General features: G+C 41.2%; 1 protein-coding gene, 1 long non-coding RNA gene and 1 other non-coding gene across 6 annotated transcripts in view; 1 reads left to right on the plus strand and 2 right to left on the minus strand.

Annotated features, from left to right (window-relative positions):
• Positions 1–1,345: 1,345 nt before the first annotated feature.
• On the minus strand, positions 1,346–5,780 carry LOC128810134 (uncharacterized). 2 transcript variants are annotated; one of them, XR_008437956.1, is made up of 3 exons: positions 5,389–5,780; positions 5,196–5,304; positions 1,346–1,606 (listed from the first exon to the last, which is right to left on the minus strand). It is a non-coding gene; the product is annotated as an uncharacterized LOC128810134 (long non-coding RNA). The 2 variants fall into 2 exon arrangements; XR_008437957.1 differs by lacking the exon at positions 5,389–5,780 and having other exon boundaries at positions 5,196–5,376.
• LOC128820393 (small nucleolar RNA SNORD123) lies at positions 1,696–1,764 on the minus strand. The gene has a single exon (XR_008440891.1). It is a non-coding gene; the product is annotated as a small nucleolar RNA SNORD123 (small nucleolar RNA).
• Positions 5,781–6,126: 346 nt separating the features above from the next.
• SEMA5A (semaphorin 5A) overlaps positions 6,127–17,538 on the plus strand; it is a 312,341-nt gene continuing 300,929 nt past the window's right edge. For 2 of the 3 annotated variants that reach the window (XM_053986784.1, XM_053986799.1), the window contains exon 1: positions 6,127–6,285. The gene's annotated coding sequence lies outside the window, so the exon portion shown is untranslated. Of the gene's footprint in view, positions 6,286–6,786; positions 6,808–17,538 lie in introns of those variants that run through there. The other variant, XM_053986790.1, reaches the window with a different exon arrangement.

The following is a 17,538-nucleotide window of genomic DNA, read 5'->3' on the forward strand; positions in this document are numbered from 1 at the left end:
CCTTTAGTGTCTGTGTAAAATCATCAAAGTAACGAAATTCAGTCGGGTTTGCAGTGTGTGGGTTGGTGTGTGTGTGTTGGTTACTTGTTTCTATTTCTCAGTAACAAAACACTCCCTAGTTTTTAATTTATTTTCTCTTTTGTCTTTGCCTACTACTGCTTCTATATCCACTTTCAAGTTGCTAAGCATTTTGCTCTGTAACAATTACAAAGACTGGGTTTAAACAACACCATCTAATTCTTTCCTAACAGCCAACTGAATACAGTGTAGAAGCAACTGAGGAAAATATCACTTGAACTGGACTTGTACCTTTTATTGCTGCTATCAAATGATCTGACAGGAGGTGCATGGCTGGAAAAATGCTTGCAATATGTCATGCAGCTTGTTAAGATGCTGACTCCCTTCCTACAAAACCCCCCCTTGACAAGTACATCTACCTTATTGTGTTCACTGTCAATCTCAGAGAGTGAAAAGGCAGAGATCAAGTGAGATCTTGGTCACCTAAATATGCTGTCTCTGCCTAACTAAAGGGGGAAACAAACTCTCATTAAAGACAATCAAACTCTTTATAAGAAAACCCATTACTGATTAGTCCTTTATTTGTTAATGTCTATTTAATTTATGTGCATTTTTAAAGTAGATTTAAGATATGCTCAAAGCAAAACAATAAGGTTCATACAGGGGTTTGCACTAATTTAGATAAATCACTTTTTAAAAGTGACTTAGATGTTTGCCTACTTTGGGAATTTACTATTAAATAAAATTAAATAGCACAGACAATTCCACCACCACTTGCTAAGTTTGTTATAGGGCCCTTAGTGTTAGAACAGTGCCACCGAAATGTTGTCTGAGTTATGAGGACTTCAAAGATGGTTAAAATTCCTTTTAGAAATTTGCGAAGGTCTAATTCTATGACAGCAGGAGTTATGCCAAGTATCCTCTCTATCCACTCATCCCCAAAAAGGCCAGCACAAAACTGAAGTCTAGACGAGCTCTATGTCCTGTGTTTTAGACTTGTTGGCAGTGATAAAGTCTCTTTATATATATATATATATATATATATATATATATATATATATATATGTTTGTGTGTGTGGTGTGTTAGTGTGTGCGTGTGCTCTCTATCTAAATTCCACTTGTACTGCTTGGTGATGTAGTAACACAGGAATTCAATATCGATGATTAGGGACAAGCAGACAGAGAGGAGCAATTAATGGATTGCTAATATATATCCTGTCTTAGTTTGAAGAAGTGTCTTGGGGCTAATATTAAAAAAAAAATGAAAACTTAAAGTAGTCTACATAAGAAAGTTGTAAAAGGCAGCAGAATATATTACCATACAAAGTGGAGGGAAAAAAGCAAATATTTTTATTATGTATTAATATATAAATCTGTGAATCTTGATTCAAATTTAATAGCCCTTATGTCTCAGGTTTGTAACGTTACATCATTTCTGTCTAAATTCTGACCTGTGCAAGAGACCAGCGTTATTAATATTTCCTATTACTTCTACTCTTCAAACTTTATGACTGGATTTCTCCAAGGCATTCTTCATTCTCACTCCTATCTTCCCCTTCATTTTGAAAGTATCAGTTCAGGGAATTGGCTGAAAGATAGAAAAACAGACACATAAAAATTGTTTGACTGACTGTATTCATTGTAAAGTATTATTTTTTTTCCTGGAGGAGATATGAAGGTGAATCAGGAAATGGATGGCATTTTCAGATCACATGAATCAGTACCCAAGAATTCATCATTTTCACCAAATATCTAACTACTTTTAGGGACTAGCAGTTAGATGGTCCTTATTTAGAATTCATATAATAACTCCTTTAACTGCCTTATCAGTCAGACTTTAATGGAAAGAAAGCAGCAATTACTAAAAATCAGGGCGCAGATTTATAAATGTAAGTGCACATTTATTTATATAGCTGTATTGAAAATATAAATTCATAAAACCAAACCATTTTGTTTATAAACAGCCTTAATAATAGAAATGGCATGAGAAATATTACTTTATCTTTTCATCACAAATGGTAAACATTAACTCATCAGAAGAATGTATAGTTCTCAAAAGCCATGTTTTAGACTCTCACCTAGCTTTTCCTAATTCATAGATATTATGGAGACCAGTCAACTTAACCTTTAAATACAGGACATAACGTGAGACAGTAGCTTAATGGAAAACAACAAAGTTTGCAACTATTGACATTTACTTCCCTAATATTTAAGTGAAGAATTGCAATGGTGTCTTGCTAAGACAATGAAAACTATGCTCAGTCTGACCTTGCCCTGTGTCTCCTTCTGGGCATACACAGCTACAGCCTTTCCTGGCCTGCTTTTTAACAGTGTACTTCCCTACCGGACCCATCTGAGGATGAGGATGGCAAACTTAAATGCTCTGGGTCATCTGCTTTCCTGGGATGAAGATGTCATTCCTATTTTTACACATAACAACATCACAAGTCCCTGGTATTTAAATATGGCAGACTCGTGATGATCCAGCCTTGCAAGATGTTGCTCAATGCAGGGGGGAATGCTGAGGGCTCACTCAACTCAAATGCAGCAGGGCAAATGTTTTCCTGAATCTCAGTGGGAAAGAAGAAAGAAACAGTAATGTAGAGCTGATGATTAGGTATTTCAACAATGTTGTGTAAGTCAGGTAAATTCAAGACAGCAGACTGCACAAACTCTCTACACTTAAGCATTGATTCAGGAAAGGGTGCTTGTTTGTATGCACCATTCTTCTGCCTGGTCTGCTCTGGAAAAGCTCTGGTCACCAGTAGGGTTTCTCCTCAGTAATAAATGATGTGGTTGGAAAGCACAAAAGTAGGCAATTAACTGTGAGACTTCAAAGTTTTCCTTTGCCTGTTTTTCATGAATTAAACAAAAATGACTAATGTTTTCAATCGTCTGGAAAAAGTAACATGCAGTGGTAATAAAGACTTTAAACTCTGTGATCATGAAGCAAACAAAGTCCTTTCCCTGTGATGGAAGTATAACTCAAGGTTCAGTTTTACTGAAGCTAACACCTTCTTTTTTTTTTTTTTCTTTTTAACCTGACTTAAACTTTCAATTTACTGTATCTGACTTTGTTTTCTAAATGATGAAAGAGATGCTTACTATCCAAGGTGCATTTGATGGGTAATGTGAAGACAGGTCTTCCCTTACGCTGTGACTTTCCCACCTAAACAGATGGAAATCCACCCCCTTCCCTGCTTTTTAACACTCTTTATATCCTGCCACCACAGGAATGAGCTGAAATCTGGCTTCCCACCAAACTGGCCAAAAGCCTGAAGGTGCTGTGCAGCCTTTCCTCTTCCAACTGCAGTACCTTTACTGCTTCCACATGCTGCCATCCCTTAATATGCTGGGTCTGCTTTGTTGGAAGGAGAGATTAAAAATTACTAACAGTGAGAAATATAATGTCAGGAAAATACAAGGCAGAAGAGAAAGACGAGCTCCATACTGGAAGAAAAGCTGGATGCGATGGACTTGATCTTCTTTTTTCCCCTTCCTTAAATCAGATAGCAGAGCTTCTCCTGCTGCTTTCTCCCTTACCCTTAGCATAATATTCCTAGATTATGTTAGAATACCCTTATTTATTTTGGATATAGTAACACAATGAGGTTTAGCCTAGGATTGGGACACCACTGTGCAACTTGTGAAGAAACAAAAATCCCTCAGCACCTACTTGCAAGGGTACATCTGGGGATTGCATCACCTAAAATTGCTGGGCTCACTCACTCAACTCATCTGGTTTAACTCTGTAACTTAGACATAGCACAGAGTTACATGTAACATTAAAAATGTTCCAGTTTTTAGCCTTAATTTCAAACATGATTAATCTCACAGGCAGTTTCAGACATCTTTGCCCTTGAGCTTTTAAAATAAAATTAAATAAAATTAAGCATTGACATCATGACTGTTCTTCCATGAAACTGGTACAGAACTATAAAGTGCATGACTTCAATGCTCTGTGGGTGATATAGAATCAATATGATTCCAGTGGAATTTCTTTAGAATGTACTGTATATACTGTATGTCATTAACACAGTATGATGTAAAGATATAAATGTGATGAGTTTTGGGATTTTTTTTTTTTTTTTACTTATATGCCTATTGTTTCATAGCCAAACTGCAGAGGAATTTTTAGAGGCTAAAATGTGCATCACGCAGGGGGCTAGAATTTTCATAGGCTTTTTTTGCTGGCAGTTGGTTTTGGATACACGGTGCTTGCTTTTCACAGATAAAGTAGGGATGTTTTATTTTTTTACACAGCAGTTGGAGAAACAAATATATCTCTTCTTTAAAAATGAAGTCTAAATGTATTGTAATAGGTGGAGGTACATAAGAAGTGTAGGACTTGTTGATCAAAAGATGTCTTAATAACACTCCAAAGACGTTAACAGTGTAGGTATGTGAGTCATCTTATATTTGCACTTACTTTGATGGCAATTTTTAGATGTAAAATGAATTCTTATATTTTCTATACAAGTATTTTCTGGATCAGAAGGAAATCACATGAGAAAGTGACCCCAAGCATTACAATAATTACAGTAGTGGCTTCTTAAACACTATAGTCATAAATAAGGAAACATCCTTGAGTATCAGGGTTACATAACTTTATGAAAAAAAAAAAAAGTTTGGCCTTTAGTACTTGGGTTAGGTTGTTTGTTTTTTTTTTTTTTTTTATATCAAAAAATAATCAGAAAGTATGTTCCAAATTCCAGGACTTCATTTTAAAGATAATTTCAAACTTCTGTTAATGTTTCTACTTGAGTAAGTTTCTTTTATATCCTAGCCAAAGTAAAATTGAGCTTGATGTTTAAGGCAATTTGATTTGGAACATTTGGCTTGCTGATAAGTTTTGATGCTAGTTGTCTTAATTAGCTAATTTTTATAGGATTACTCTAGCATGGATGAATTCCATGGTTTTGTTTGTTTTAATAAACTCTTAGTGCTTTTCGTTTTCTAAACGGTGGTCTTGCTGCGAACAACAAAAGTCAATTTCTGCTGCAGTTCGTAGTAGAAATGCGCAAACGCTGTCATAAAAGAAAAAACCCAACTCTGATGGAATTAATTGCAATGCACACATGAACAAAAATAACCTCCTAGTCTAATACAGGTGAGCTGACAAAACACAAAGGCATGCGCCGAAAACCCGGTGAGCGCGAAAATGCGAACGCACGTACCTGGGGGAGATGCCTACGCGCCCCGCTACAGCCCCGCAGTGCCACGTCTCACTGTCCCACGCACGCCCCGGGACCTTTATAGGGGACTCTCCCAGGGCCTGGAAATGAACTTTTGGGGCTGACACGTCGATCGTGCCATGGGGGGGAGGGAGGGGACTGGAGGGGGCGGGAGGGACTCGCCGAAGGCTCTTACGTGGCGGCAGAAATGTCAGCAGCGCGTTCCCCCTCGCAGCGGGGCCGGGGCTACTGCTGCGGGGTTCCTGTTGAATACGCGGTTCCTCGCCCGGGGCCGGGACACTGGGGCTGGCTGGCCGGCTGTGGCATGGCATGGGAGAGGTGTGGAGAGCCGGGGGGCGCGCAACTTGGGAGCTCCCGGGGCGCTCCCGTGCCCCTTCCGTCGCGGGGAGTCGCTGGAGCCCGGCTCTCCTTCACCTTCTCTATCTGCTGCTCCCCGGTTTTGGTACATTACCCCGACACCGGAGCCCCGCGGAGCCCCGGGCAGCGGCCGAGAGCCCCTGAGGACCTGGCAGCGGCGGCGCTGCCCGTGCACCACCGCCTCCCCTCCCTCTTGCTGTCGCTCGCTGCAGTTCGCCAGGATTTGTTGTGCTTAGTTGTACTGGCGCTGAGGCGCCCCTGCTCAGATCTGATGGAAAAGGAGCAGCCTCAGGTCATGTTTTTGTGAGCTACGGTGATTAAGGAATAAAAGGAAACAAAAAACCCAAACCCCAAGGACAAATATCTCAACCAGTTGCAACTTCTCACTGGCCCTGAGGGGGGAGCGCGGGGGAGGGCAGGGAGTAATGCGAGATCGCCCCAGCCCGGGGCAGCGCCGGCTGCGGGACGAGCCGCGCCGCGCACCGCATCGCATCGCCGGGGCCAGGCGGCCGCGGCTGCTCCGCCCCCGCGGCGGGGCGCTGGGTCCGGCCGCCGGGCGAGGCGCGCAGCTGCCGCGCCGCAAACTTGGTGGGAGCGAGCGGAGCACGGGCGGCTCGGCGGGGCTGCGGCCATGGCGGCGTGAGGCGGGGAGCGGGCATCAGCGCGGCGGCGGAACCCCCGCCCGCCCGCGGCGAGCAGCCCACGGCGCCTCCAGGTAACCCCTGCCGGCCCCTCTTCTCTCCTCGCCGCAGCGGCGCTTTGGGAGCGCCGCGGGCGATGCGCCTTCCCGGCCGCCCTGTCTGTGAACGGGGCCGCCTCACTGGTCCTCCACTGGCTGCGCCCCGGTGTCCGCCGGGCGCCCCGGGGGGCTCCGGGGCCAGGCGGGCTGGGGTCCGGGCGGGAGCGACGCAGGGTGCCGGCAGGGGGAGCCGGCAGCGAGGCGGAGCGCCGCTGCCGCTGGGCTCCGGTGCCGGGGAGCGCTGCCGGCGCTCGGAGCCTGTCTCGGGCATTGCCCGGCCCCACCCCCGAAAGTCCACCGAGCCTTTCAGAACGGGCGGGCGTTCTCCCCATAGACGGTGCTGTTTACTCGGGACCAGAAAAAAACAGACGGACAGGGAGCCGCATCTCCATAGGGGCCGGAACCTGGACAGCGGGTGCTCCGCGCAGTGGGACCCCCGCGCCGCTCTTGCCCTCGGAGTCGCGCCCGCGGGAGCGCGTTCTCGCCCAGGAGAGTGAGGTGCGTTGCTGTCGCTGAGCCCCGGCTGCGGAAAGGCAGCCGACAGCTGGGAAACGTTTCGGAGGGTTTTGTCACACTTCAGCAAGTGAAGTTTGCTCAGGCTCATCTTCTGGTGAGAGAAGAAGTGGCGTGAAAGGCACCGTCAGTTGTCTGAGAAACGTGGGTCTTCAGTAGGATGTTCGTGTAGTACGATTTGAAACCCCGATGTGCTTTTATTCTCGCTGTTTTATTTAACTGCACTATCTTCGGTCTGTGGCGTGACTGTATTTCGGCACTTTCTGAGTTGGGGAGTTAGAGTTTACCGTTCCACAACGATGCAGACGGAAGCACCTCAGTCAATTGTATGCATATATCGTTCTGTGAGGATTGTTTACCAGATAAATGACAACTATTAGGGTTTGTTGTATCATTCCAGATGCTGAGTCTGCATTGTAGATTGACACAACGGTAATCTGCCCGGGATTATTCCTGGGGGGCAGCTGTAGTGGGGGGAGCTGTCAGTGCATCTGCTCCCTCAGCAAACCGGACTATTGGCAGGAGAGGTCTGTGCATACAGGAACACGCAGCCTTGTGAAGATGGTTAGAATTTGCAAGATTATAGCTGTGAAAAACATTCTAAAACTAAAACATGGTGTTATAGTGACCAGGAGCCCTAAGGTAGTGCATCTGAAGGTCTTACTTTCTGAAAGCTGACTAATCACTCTTGGTTTGAATTTTGGTGTAAAAGCTTGATGTGATGCTAGCCCAACTAGAGTGATGTAGAGTAGATTTTTTTTTCACGTAGTGGACATTGCACTCAAATCCTATTTATACGAGTTTGAGCATTTCCTGATTGTTATATAAGGCTGATTCAGTTCAGTAAAGTTTGACTTAGAATTGTTGAACTTGCTGATGTCATATATGTAACACATAGTCAATCAAAAGTATATTGCTGCCTTGAAAGGTTGAGCTATGGCCGTTGCTACTTTGCTTAGTAGAGTGAAAGATATTGGTAGATTTGTGGATTTTGTGCTGTGTTCCCACCTTCCTCTCCAGCAGGTACCAATAATATAACTTTATTACATTTACTAATGAATTCATCTCATTTTCTCATTTTAATGCTGAACAGCTGTGTGGAGTCCTGCTGTGAACTAAGGTTTTGCTCTGGAGCGTGGCAGTTTACTTCTCTGTTCTTTTGAACTAAGTAATGTAAACAGTGGGTTCTGAGTTGTACTGCTTATTCCTTGGGATGTTGTTACAGATTTGTTTTGGTTGACAAAGCCGAAGGCATTAATATCTGAAGTGTCTCATTTCTTTTAATCTTTAACTAGTGCTGTTTTCATAAAATCCTTACAGGTAGTAGGAGTGCCTGTGCACTTTGTAATGATCCATAAACATGGTTGTAGCAGGTTTGTTGTACTCATTTCCTGCTGGGCAGAGATGCAGAGGGCGGTAACTGTATTGCTGCTGTTTTCAGAAGAAAGAGTTGTGTGGTCGTTTGCTTTTCACTTTCTTTTCCCCCAGCTACTTAGTGAAACCACGTGGATTCTGACTTCTGTTGATATAGTCTTGTACAAATACAGGGTTTTCACTGAACGAAGTTCATTACTTTTCAGGGAGTAGCTGTACACTACAGTCTGTGAACTACAGAAATACAACATAATTATCCTGCAAATTTTGGCTTTTGTGTTAGAGGTTGCATGCAGGAATTCAGCCAAGGGAGCAGCTAAGCTCCTGGGGTGAGCAGGAGCAGAGAGACCCGTTTCTGCCCTCTGGTCTGCAACAGCTTTATCAACAGTGTTGGCTGGGTCTGATTTCTGTGCTGTGGGACACGTAAGTGGATTGCTGATACTGCTATCAGTTGATAGTAGGTGTGTACTACCAGTACTATCTGTTGATAGTGGGGAGGAGGGTGTGTGAAATCTGGTACTGTGCTACTTCATGTAAAGCAGTATCATGTAATTGGTTAGTATGTTGTGATGATGGACTTCTGAATAGCAGTGAAATACGATTTAGCTTTAGATTTAACATCTGGTTTATAAAATTTTGATATGCTCTTGATGTTTGGTAATGTATGTTCTGAAGTTACTATGGCTCCTGAGATGAATTGCTATTGCTATGGCCGTAATTATAGGAAGCAGCACTGAGGAGCTTCTCCTTTTCAGTAACATCATTTTATGGAAATGTTTAATGGGCATTCTTGTCAATGCAGAGTTCTCCAAATTATTGTTAATCAGTCTGTTTTTTTTTTATTATCATCCTTTTATCCTCTCTGGCATGTGTTTGCATTCCAATTTGGAAACAGTGTTAAGTTACAGCCTATATGTTCATTCTCTCCTAATGTGTTTTGCAAAACTGTAGCTGCTTCCAAAGAATGAGTTCTTGTGGTTTTTTTTTTTTAATTTTGTTCTATTTTTGTCAAACACTATAAATATTTTTTAAACTGACCCTTTTGAGGTATGTTTGCCAGCTATTGGCGGTAGGCTGGATTTAATTTCCAGGCTGCAGTATTGCAGCTGTGACCCGTGAAAGGCAGGTGGCACTCTGCTATCTGCAGTTCTTTCAGACACCTGGGGAGTGCCACAGCCCGAGCTGTGCACTTCAGGTATGGTTTGCTGTTAAGTCTGTTGTTGCTAAAAAAAAAAAAAAAGTTGGGCTTTTATTTTAGTTTTCTTTATAAATATGTGCTATGATTTCTTTAGGAAATTTGCCAGTTTGTATCTAACTATAGCACATTTGCTTAACATTTGTCAGGAAGGTAGCAAATGTAAACCAAGGTAAAGATCCCCAAATTGCAGTCTAATTAGTGTCCTCTTGATTTTTTGCTGGAATGTATATTCTAAAGTATGAAGCACTCAAATCTTCTGTCATTTAGTGGATTTGTTCATGCATCTATTCTCAAATTTGTGTTTTCCCATGGGTACTTTGATGCAATCCAGTTATCTGCTGCGTAGTATCAACTCTTTATCTGCATACATAAATATATTAATAAAATTAATCTGTTTGGGGAGATTGATTTTGGAAGAAATTTCCTGGTGTCCCAGTATATATTAGAAAGTCAGGCAACTCACAAAAAAGCTGATGTTTGTCAATGATAGTAGCAGAAGACTCGGGTTGATACTTAGTCTGCACTGAGGCCTTTGCAATGAAACTCTTGAGTTTAACTCAACTGTTGAAACTTATCTTTTCAAATATTATCTTTTCTTTGCCAACAGTTTGAATGACTTGTTCAGAAAGTTTAAATGCTGTGTAGCATGTTAGCTGTGCTATAATTTCCAGACTTACCTTCAATTAGCTTATCTGTTATGAAATTTCTTGCATGATAGACGTATAATACAGCTTTTCATTCCTTCTCCACTTTTTAAAATCAGGATATATCATTGAGCTCCAGTATACCTTAGAATTGTTGGATCTTAATTTCTGATAGAACTGGTCAATCTTTTAATGGTTACTGAACTCAGTAGTGGAGATTAGTTTCATTTAGGGGATGTTGATTGAGCAGCTCTGAATCTTTGGCATATAATATTCTGATTTTTTTAATCCCTTGCTAGATGAATAGCAACATGCACCCATTTTGCAGTATTTGTTTAGTTTAGGAGAAGCTCAGAGAAATTATAACTTTGAAAATACTGAAATGCAGACTTTGACTTTCCTCTCTCTCTCATACTAGGATATGTTCTTAGGCATTGCTAAATATATGTGATGAACAAATTAGAGCACATGTGATGGTTGCAGGATTGGCTTATAATGTGAATTGGGTGTGCTGAAGAAATGGGCTGTACTGTGATTTTCCCACTTCTTTTCCCCACCTCTCTCCAAATTTCAAAATTGAACTGCTGTCTTTTGTGTTATTGCCCTTCTGTGAATTGCTAGGCTAGTTGGAAGCCCAGAATGCTATTGAAATGTGCTTTCTTGTTAGACTTAGGTTTAACTGGGAATCAGGAATGCTTAATATAAGGTTAACTATAAGGCCTCTGTAGCTAGGAAGAGAATGTTTTAATAATTTGAGGCCCTGTTCTTCTGAGCCACAGTAATCTTATTGCTGAATCAGTATTTTCTGTTACTGGTGAGCTCTACAAAGGCATGAGAATAAGTATTTGTTTGTAGTTTTAAAAGTTATTAGGCAGTTGTTTTTCACTGTGTTTTCTTCAGCATACAGTCTCTTCAGAAATTCCTGTTGCCTTTTTCTTTTACTGTTTGTACATGTTTTTTCACTGTGTCATTTTAGTGACCTGCTTTCACTGGAAACCCACAAACATTTGCATTGGCAAATGTTTTGAAAGGCTCCCTGGGAGCATGGCTGAAATTACCTACTTGTGGGAGAAAATGTATGGGATGAAACAATTTCTGTTGACCTTGTCTGATAGTGAAATCGCCAAGTACTTGAAGAAAAACTCCTGGCCTTGCCAATTACGGGAAGACAGGTTATGTGTATTGCTTTGTCTCTCTGTGTCTGGCAGAGTTTTAGGGTTTCTTTACTGAGTTGTAGTCAAAGCTGAAGACTGGAAAGAAATTATCCACAATCATTGGGCTGTTATGTTCCTTAACATGAGTTCAGTTGCTGATGGTCTCTTCTCTTGATGGTCTCACTTGCTTTCTCATTCTGAACTTGCAATAGCGATATATGGTTGTTTTCTTGGTTTTTGTCATATAAACTGTGTGTGTAGTCCAAATTCTAGCTCCTTCTCATGCTCCAGTGCATGCTTTTCCTTGTTGCTTTTTAAAACTAAGCAATCATACTGAAATATCTAGGAGACAGTATATACACAAAATTGTTACTAGTGTCAGATGTTATATTATCCAGTGCTGCAAAACGGGACTCCTAGCTTAGGCAAAAGATGGGATTTCAGCTTTGGATAGTTTTCTGATAGTGCTCTTCAAGGTCTATCAGCCTGGGGTAGCCAAGAGCCTGATGACTCTGATGATCCTCATCAGTAGCTCTGATGCAGAAGCTGCTAGAGATGATGTTGGTACTGTTGTTGTCTGTTGTGCTTGTTTTCTGACCCTGTAAATCCATGTCCTGGCTCCCACTTGATAAAATACTTTAGAAAAGCCCAGCCAAGCAGAGAACCCCCTTAATTCCTGTCAACTGTTAACAACTTCTCTTTGTGATCGGAACACCATGGTATGCCTGATTCCCGAAGGCAGGCAGATATAGATGGAGGATGCTGTGCCATCAGAGAGTCAGAGAGTGCTGTTGGAGTTTGTTGTCCTCCTTGGAAATTCTGTCAGACTGTTGCCTGCTGGGTCCTTTTAGTTGTGCCAGCATAGCTATTCATGTGGAACCACAGTGTAAACAGTATTCTGGAACTGATCCTCTTAACACTTTGCCTTTGAAGTACCCATGGCCACCAATCCCAGTAAGGCCCCACAGGCACTGGTCTCAGTGTAACTGCAGGTGGTCACTATTGTCAGGTAAGGAAGGAGAGGAGGATTGTGTGTGCAGAATAAAATTCTGATTGGTACCTCAAATAGCAATGAAATGTGGAGGATTTTGCCTCAGTGTTTTAGAGTGCATCCAGACAGTTTTTTTTTAATATCAGCCTTATAACAGGCAGCAAGCTCTCTTGTGGAGGCTGCAAATGGACTGAGACACAGCTGTATGCCTGTCTTCACCAGCAGTCTAAACTTGCCTCCTGAGGAGTGTGGTACCTGAGCAGCAACGCCTCATTGCACTGCCCTTGAGTGTCAGAAGTGAGGAAATTCAGGGTAATAACCTGTTAAATACTGAAGTTCAGTCTTCCAGAGCTTATCTGCCAGACCTTACTCTACTGAAAAATGGTAATGGGTTCTGATACATGCTGTTGGAATTGATAGTAGAAAGCCACAAAACCCTTCTACACTGATGTGCCAGGAGCATGAGTTCATGTGTACAGCTCTAGAGACATGCAAGAGGTGAAGTTGGTGTTCATGGGAAGAAAAACTTCTCTTGATGTTTATGGGTAGAAGTCTGAAAATGCTGCTACCCTGGGCTCTGGAGACTTGTCTAGCTGATGTAATTCTGTTGTCTTAGTTAGAGTTTACAGACTTTATTGAATTGTCCAAGAAAGTTGCTGGATTTTCCAGCTTACCTTCTGTTGCTTTCCTAAGCACATAGTGTCAGACTCTGCCTAAGCATCAGCTGCATCTTTAACATAGAAGGCAACCTAGAGAAGCCTGGGCATCATCCTTAAATGGCTAGTTACAAAAAAAAAAAAAAACAACAAAATGTGTAACTATCAACAACAGCAAAAAGAGATGTGGGCTCTAGAGCTGAATTGCTGTTCTTTTTACCATTGTTTTCTATTATTTTAAATTAAATTAATGGTCTGGGTAGGGGAACTTGATTTTTTATCCTCCAGTAGTCTTTATTTAAGTGAGTTTGCAAGTAGCTTTGATTAGAAAATTCCATTTTTGCTCACTTATCTATAACTGTCAGGGGAGATTGTTTTGCAAATTTATTTAATCTGAAGGCCAATGAGATCAGTATCGAATTTTGAAGAAAAATAATCTTGAAATAGAGGTAAACAATTCTGATATTTAACTTGAGTCTTTATATTTTTCTCTCAAACCCACAATCATAAAGTGCTCTTAAAATAACTTGAGCAAGCATGTTATTTTTCTTAGAGTACCCCTATGAACTCATTGCTGGCAGTGGCTATCTGCCTCTTGGGAAAAGGACACGTTAGTCTTTTTATAGGATGACTGTTGAGAAAGCTTGTCCTTCAGCTTCACTTGTAGAGCTGCTGTGTTGTAATTGTTTCTTTTTACCAAAAGGCTAAAAAAAGAATTAGTTTGTTGTAGAGGCATATCACTAATATTTTAATAAGAGGAAATTTAAGACTTGTTTAACTGGAAATATAGGGAACTCCATTTGCTTTTGAGGAAAAAAATCATGTGCTTAACTTACCTTTCAGATTTACTGTGAACTCTGTATAAACCAGATCTCTTTTATAATTGCATGTGTTTGTTTATTTTTGGGATTTAGCATTTCCCTTAAAAAATTTAAACAAGAGGTTGGGGATTTTTTTTTCCTGGTACTCTCATCAACTTTGATCTTTTTTATAAGCCCCAAATTTCTAACAGTGCCAACACTGAAAATTTTGGAAATGGCATGCAAAGTAATTGGAGCAGTTGACACCAGGCCTGTTCCCAGCTCTGTGCACACACTTCAAAGATTTATCTGTAGCTGTAGATCTAGTCTAGAGAACCTGATTACAGATAAAACCTGAGGATCTAGAGACTTATGGTTTTAACTAACAGCTTTCGTTTGCTCCTTGCCAAGTTGGTTGTTTTTCTTCTCTTGCCCCTTTCTACATTGTGAAAAGTGTTGCTTTATGATGTCTGGGTACCTTGTCTCCTTGAGTATTTGGGGACTAAAACTTTCTAACCTTTGTAAGAGATTTTGCATGTGTTGAATGTTTTTGCTTCCACATAAAAACTTACTTTCTACAAATCAATCTTCATTTGAAGAATAGTGTTTCTGTGTTTGAATTAATATCTATAGATAGTTGATAATTGGAATGATCAGTCTCTGAAAAAAATTGTCTGTTCTTGAATTTCATTTGTGGTGTCTTTTAGGTACTTTAATGCCACCTTTCATCCCGAAACATTAAGAAGAGAAAAAAACTCAACCTTTGGCTTTATAGTAGCATCTGGTTTTACTTTCATAATTGTATTACTTGTCCTAAAAACATTAATGTTGTGTGAACTGGAGTGCTTATAGAACCCTTACTTTTGTGACTAAGTGGTAAGGATTTGAGTTAACAAGACTTGTTCAGGTTTACATGTCATATTGTGAATTTGGAAATGCTCTGTCAGGTAGCTGACTAGGGAGAAAATGATGAGCAGAAGACAATCTCTTCAGCTTTAGCAATGACAACTGGTATATAAACTAGTGGTTTCTTCTGAAATGTTTCATTTGGCTTCTTTTTGCCACAGCTGTTCCCAAGATTCACCATATAAACAGCATTTGGGCTTATAACTGTAGTCTTTATGTTGCAACCTGTGGAATATGTAAATTTTTCTTAAGAAAGAATGTTCATTGATGTTTCATCTTTCTATACTTTTAAGCTTAATGAACAAGAAGGGAGACATAATCCATGAAACAGAGAGCAGCTAACAAGCAAGCTCTAAGTGATGTCCAGGTGTCAGAACAAATTACTTGTTGCTACAATTGCCTTGTTGAGGTTTAGGGCTGGACATGCTGCAGTGATCTCAGACCTAGGGCTAGTTTAACAAAGCTTGGGAAGAAGGATGTCCACCATTGATAGTGGACACACAGAATGCAGAATTTAAGGGCCACGAAGATATCTGTCAGAACTGCCAAGAATCCAACAAAGCCAACTTAGCATCTGTGCTGAAATCAGCTCTGTCTGGGTAAAGGGTAATTCTGGCAGGGGCAGATTGTGGCCACAAACTCACAGATTGCTGACCCAAGAAACCCAGCGACTCAAAAGAAGAGAAGCACTGAGCATGGGACTAATTAGCATGGGAAGCAAGAGAATCATTTACCAATAGAAGACAATTATCTTAATTAATAAGAGAACTATGTAACTTGTAGCCAATGAACACTAATTCCTTTGTTTGCTGAAATATAAAATAGTAAAAAGTTTCAGTAGTTAGCATGCTTGATTTGTGTAGTATCACTGAGCACCCAGGCTTGTGCAACTCTAAAATAAATAAGCAATATCTCCCTTGAGTGTGTAATTATTGGCTTGTTGCACACTGGGTAATGAATGCAATTTTTCTGGACAACACTTGCATATTGGTTCCAGGAATTCATCAACAGAGAAAGTTGTTGCATCAATTTTACATTATCCAGTTTTTCTGGGTGTATACCCAGGTGCTCAAAAATGAATGGAAGTATAGCATCCTTGCCCCAAGGCATCTGTGGATGGAATTGGTTTTGTCTGGCAAGATCACTCCCAGTGCATTCCACTGTAGCTCAGCATGGGAAGTGAAGGATGCAAGTCAATATGCAGAATCACTGAAATGGTAAGATACTTCTCATACTTGCAGTCCTGTGGAAAAGATTTTGTAGAGTCTGTGTTTAAATATCATCTGTGAACTATGTTTTTTGTAAACCTTCTTTACTCGAAGTTCTACTTCAGTAAGTCCTGAAAGATTTACTGCTAACTTTTGCCAAGTTTCTAATGTTTCCAGACCTGTTGGAATGAGTCCAGAGGAGAGGAGAGCAGAGTTGGAGCACCTCTCCTGTGAGGACTGACTAAGAGGGTTGGAGCTGTTCAGCCTGGAGAAGAGAAGGCTATGGGGAGACTGTGTGGCACCTCACAATACCTAAAAGGGGCCTACAAGAAAACTGAAGAGGGACTCTACAAGGACATGTAGTGACTGGACAAGAGGGAATGACCTTAAGCTAAAGGAGAGCAGATTTAGATTAGATATTAGGAAGAAATTCTCTACTGTGAGTGAGGATGGTGAGGCACTGGACCAGATTGCCCAGAGAGGTTGTGAACTCCCAGTCCCTGGAGGTGTTCAAGACCAGTCTGGATGAGGCTCTGAGTAACCTGGTCTAGTGGAAGGTTCTCTGGCCATGGCAGGTAGTGATCTATCTGAAAGGAGGTTGTAGCAAGGAAGAGGTTGGCCTTTTGTCCCAGGCAACTAGCAATGGGACAAGAGGAAATGGTCTCGGGATGGGCCAGGGGAAGTTCAGGTCAGACATCCTGAAGGATTTCTTCACTGAAAGGGTGGTTAAGCATCAGAATGGGCTGTCCAGGGAAATGGTGGAGTCACATTTTCTGAAGGTGTTGAAGATGGGACTGGATGTGGCACTTAGTGCTGTGTTTAGTGGACAAGAGGGTGTTCCATCAAAGATTGGAGTAAATGACTTTGGAGGTATTTTCCAATCTTAATGATTCTGTGATCTTTAAGGTCCTTTCCACACCTAATCATTCCATGATTTAATTATTCTGATGTCTTATGTAGTGTGGCATAAAGCAAGCTGGAGACACAAGCTAATTGCCTTCCTCTGGCATTTCTGTTACAGGCAGCTGCCAGTAACCTGTAGGTCACATGTTCTGTTCGCTCAAGGTCCTGACCATCAAGGGAAAATGAAGTACAACACATACCTGAAGTAAAACAACAGTGTTGTTTATAGTTACTTTAGTCATGTGTGACAAATGTATATGAATTAAATGAACAATGTGCTAGACAGAACTCATTTGAGCAATAATTTCTGTGTAGAAATTGTTGGATGGGGCTCAGTGACCAAAATTATTCTAGTTAGATAACTAGTTCATAGTGATGTTCCCTCCTTACAGTAAAACTTATCTATAATTTAAAAGATTCATATTAATAGTAAAATGTATCTGTGACACTTGTAATTTTCTAAAGAACTCCTTGTAAACAGAATTTATAAATGCTTCCTGGTTTACTCTATCAATGGTCAAAATTAACCTCCCCTTACAGTTATTCCACATATTTGTAGGGGTGCTTGCTTGGGAGTAGACGTTTTATTCCCCTCTCTACACACATGCATTCACCACAGTTTTGCAGTCTGTTCTAGTTTGTCAAGCAGTGACACAGGCTAGATAATAGATAATAATATCTTCATTTGTATAGTCAAATTGCTGCTGTAGTATCCCACAAAGTAATAGTGGAAGGACAGAGAGGCCTTTCTGCTGGGAAGAACTTACCAGCTTCAATCCAGTGGTTAGTGCACAAGATCGTTCTGAAGACAATGTGAATTGAAACAGAGATCAGGACACTGTTCTGATAGTTGATAGTTCTATTTTGAGCTCTGAAGAGCTC

Source organism: Vidua macroura, chromosome 1, assembly GCF_024509145.1.
Source record: "Vidua macroura isolate BioBank_ID:100142 chromosome 1, ASM2450914v1, whole genome shotgun sequence".
NCBI lineage: Eukaryota > Metazoa > Chordata > Aves > Passeriformes > Viduidae > Vidua > Vidua macroura.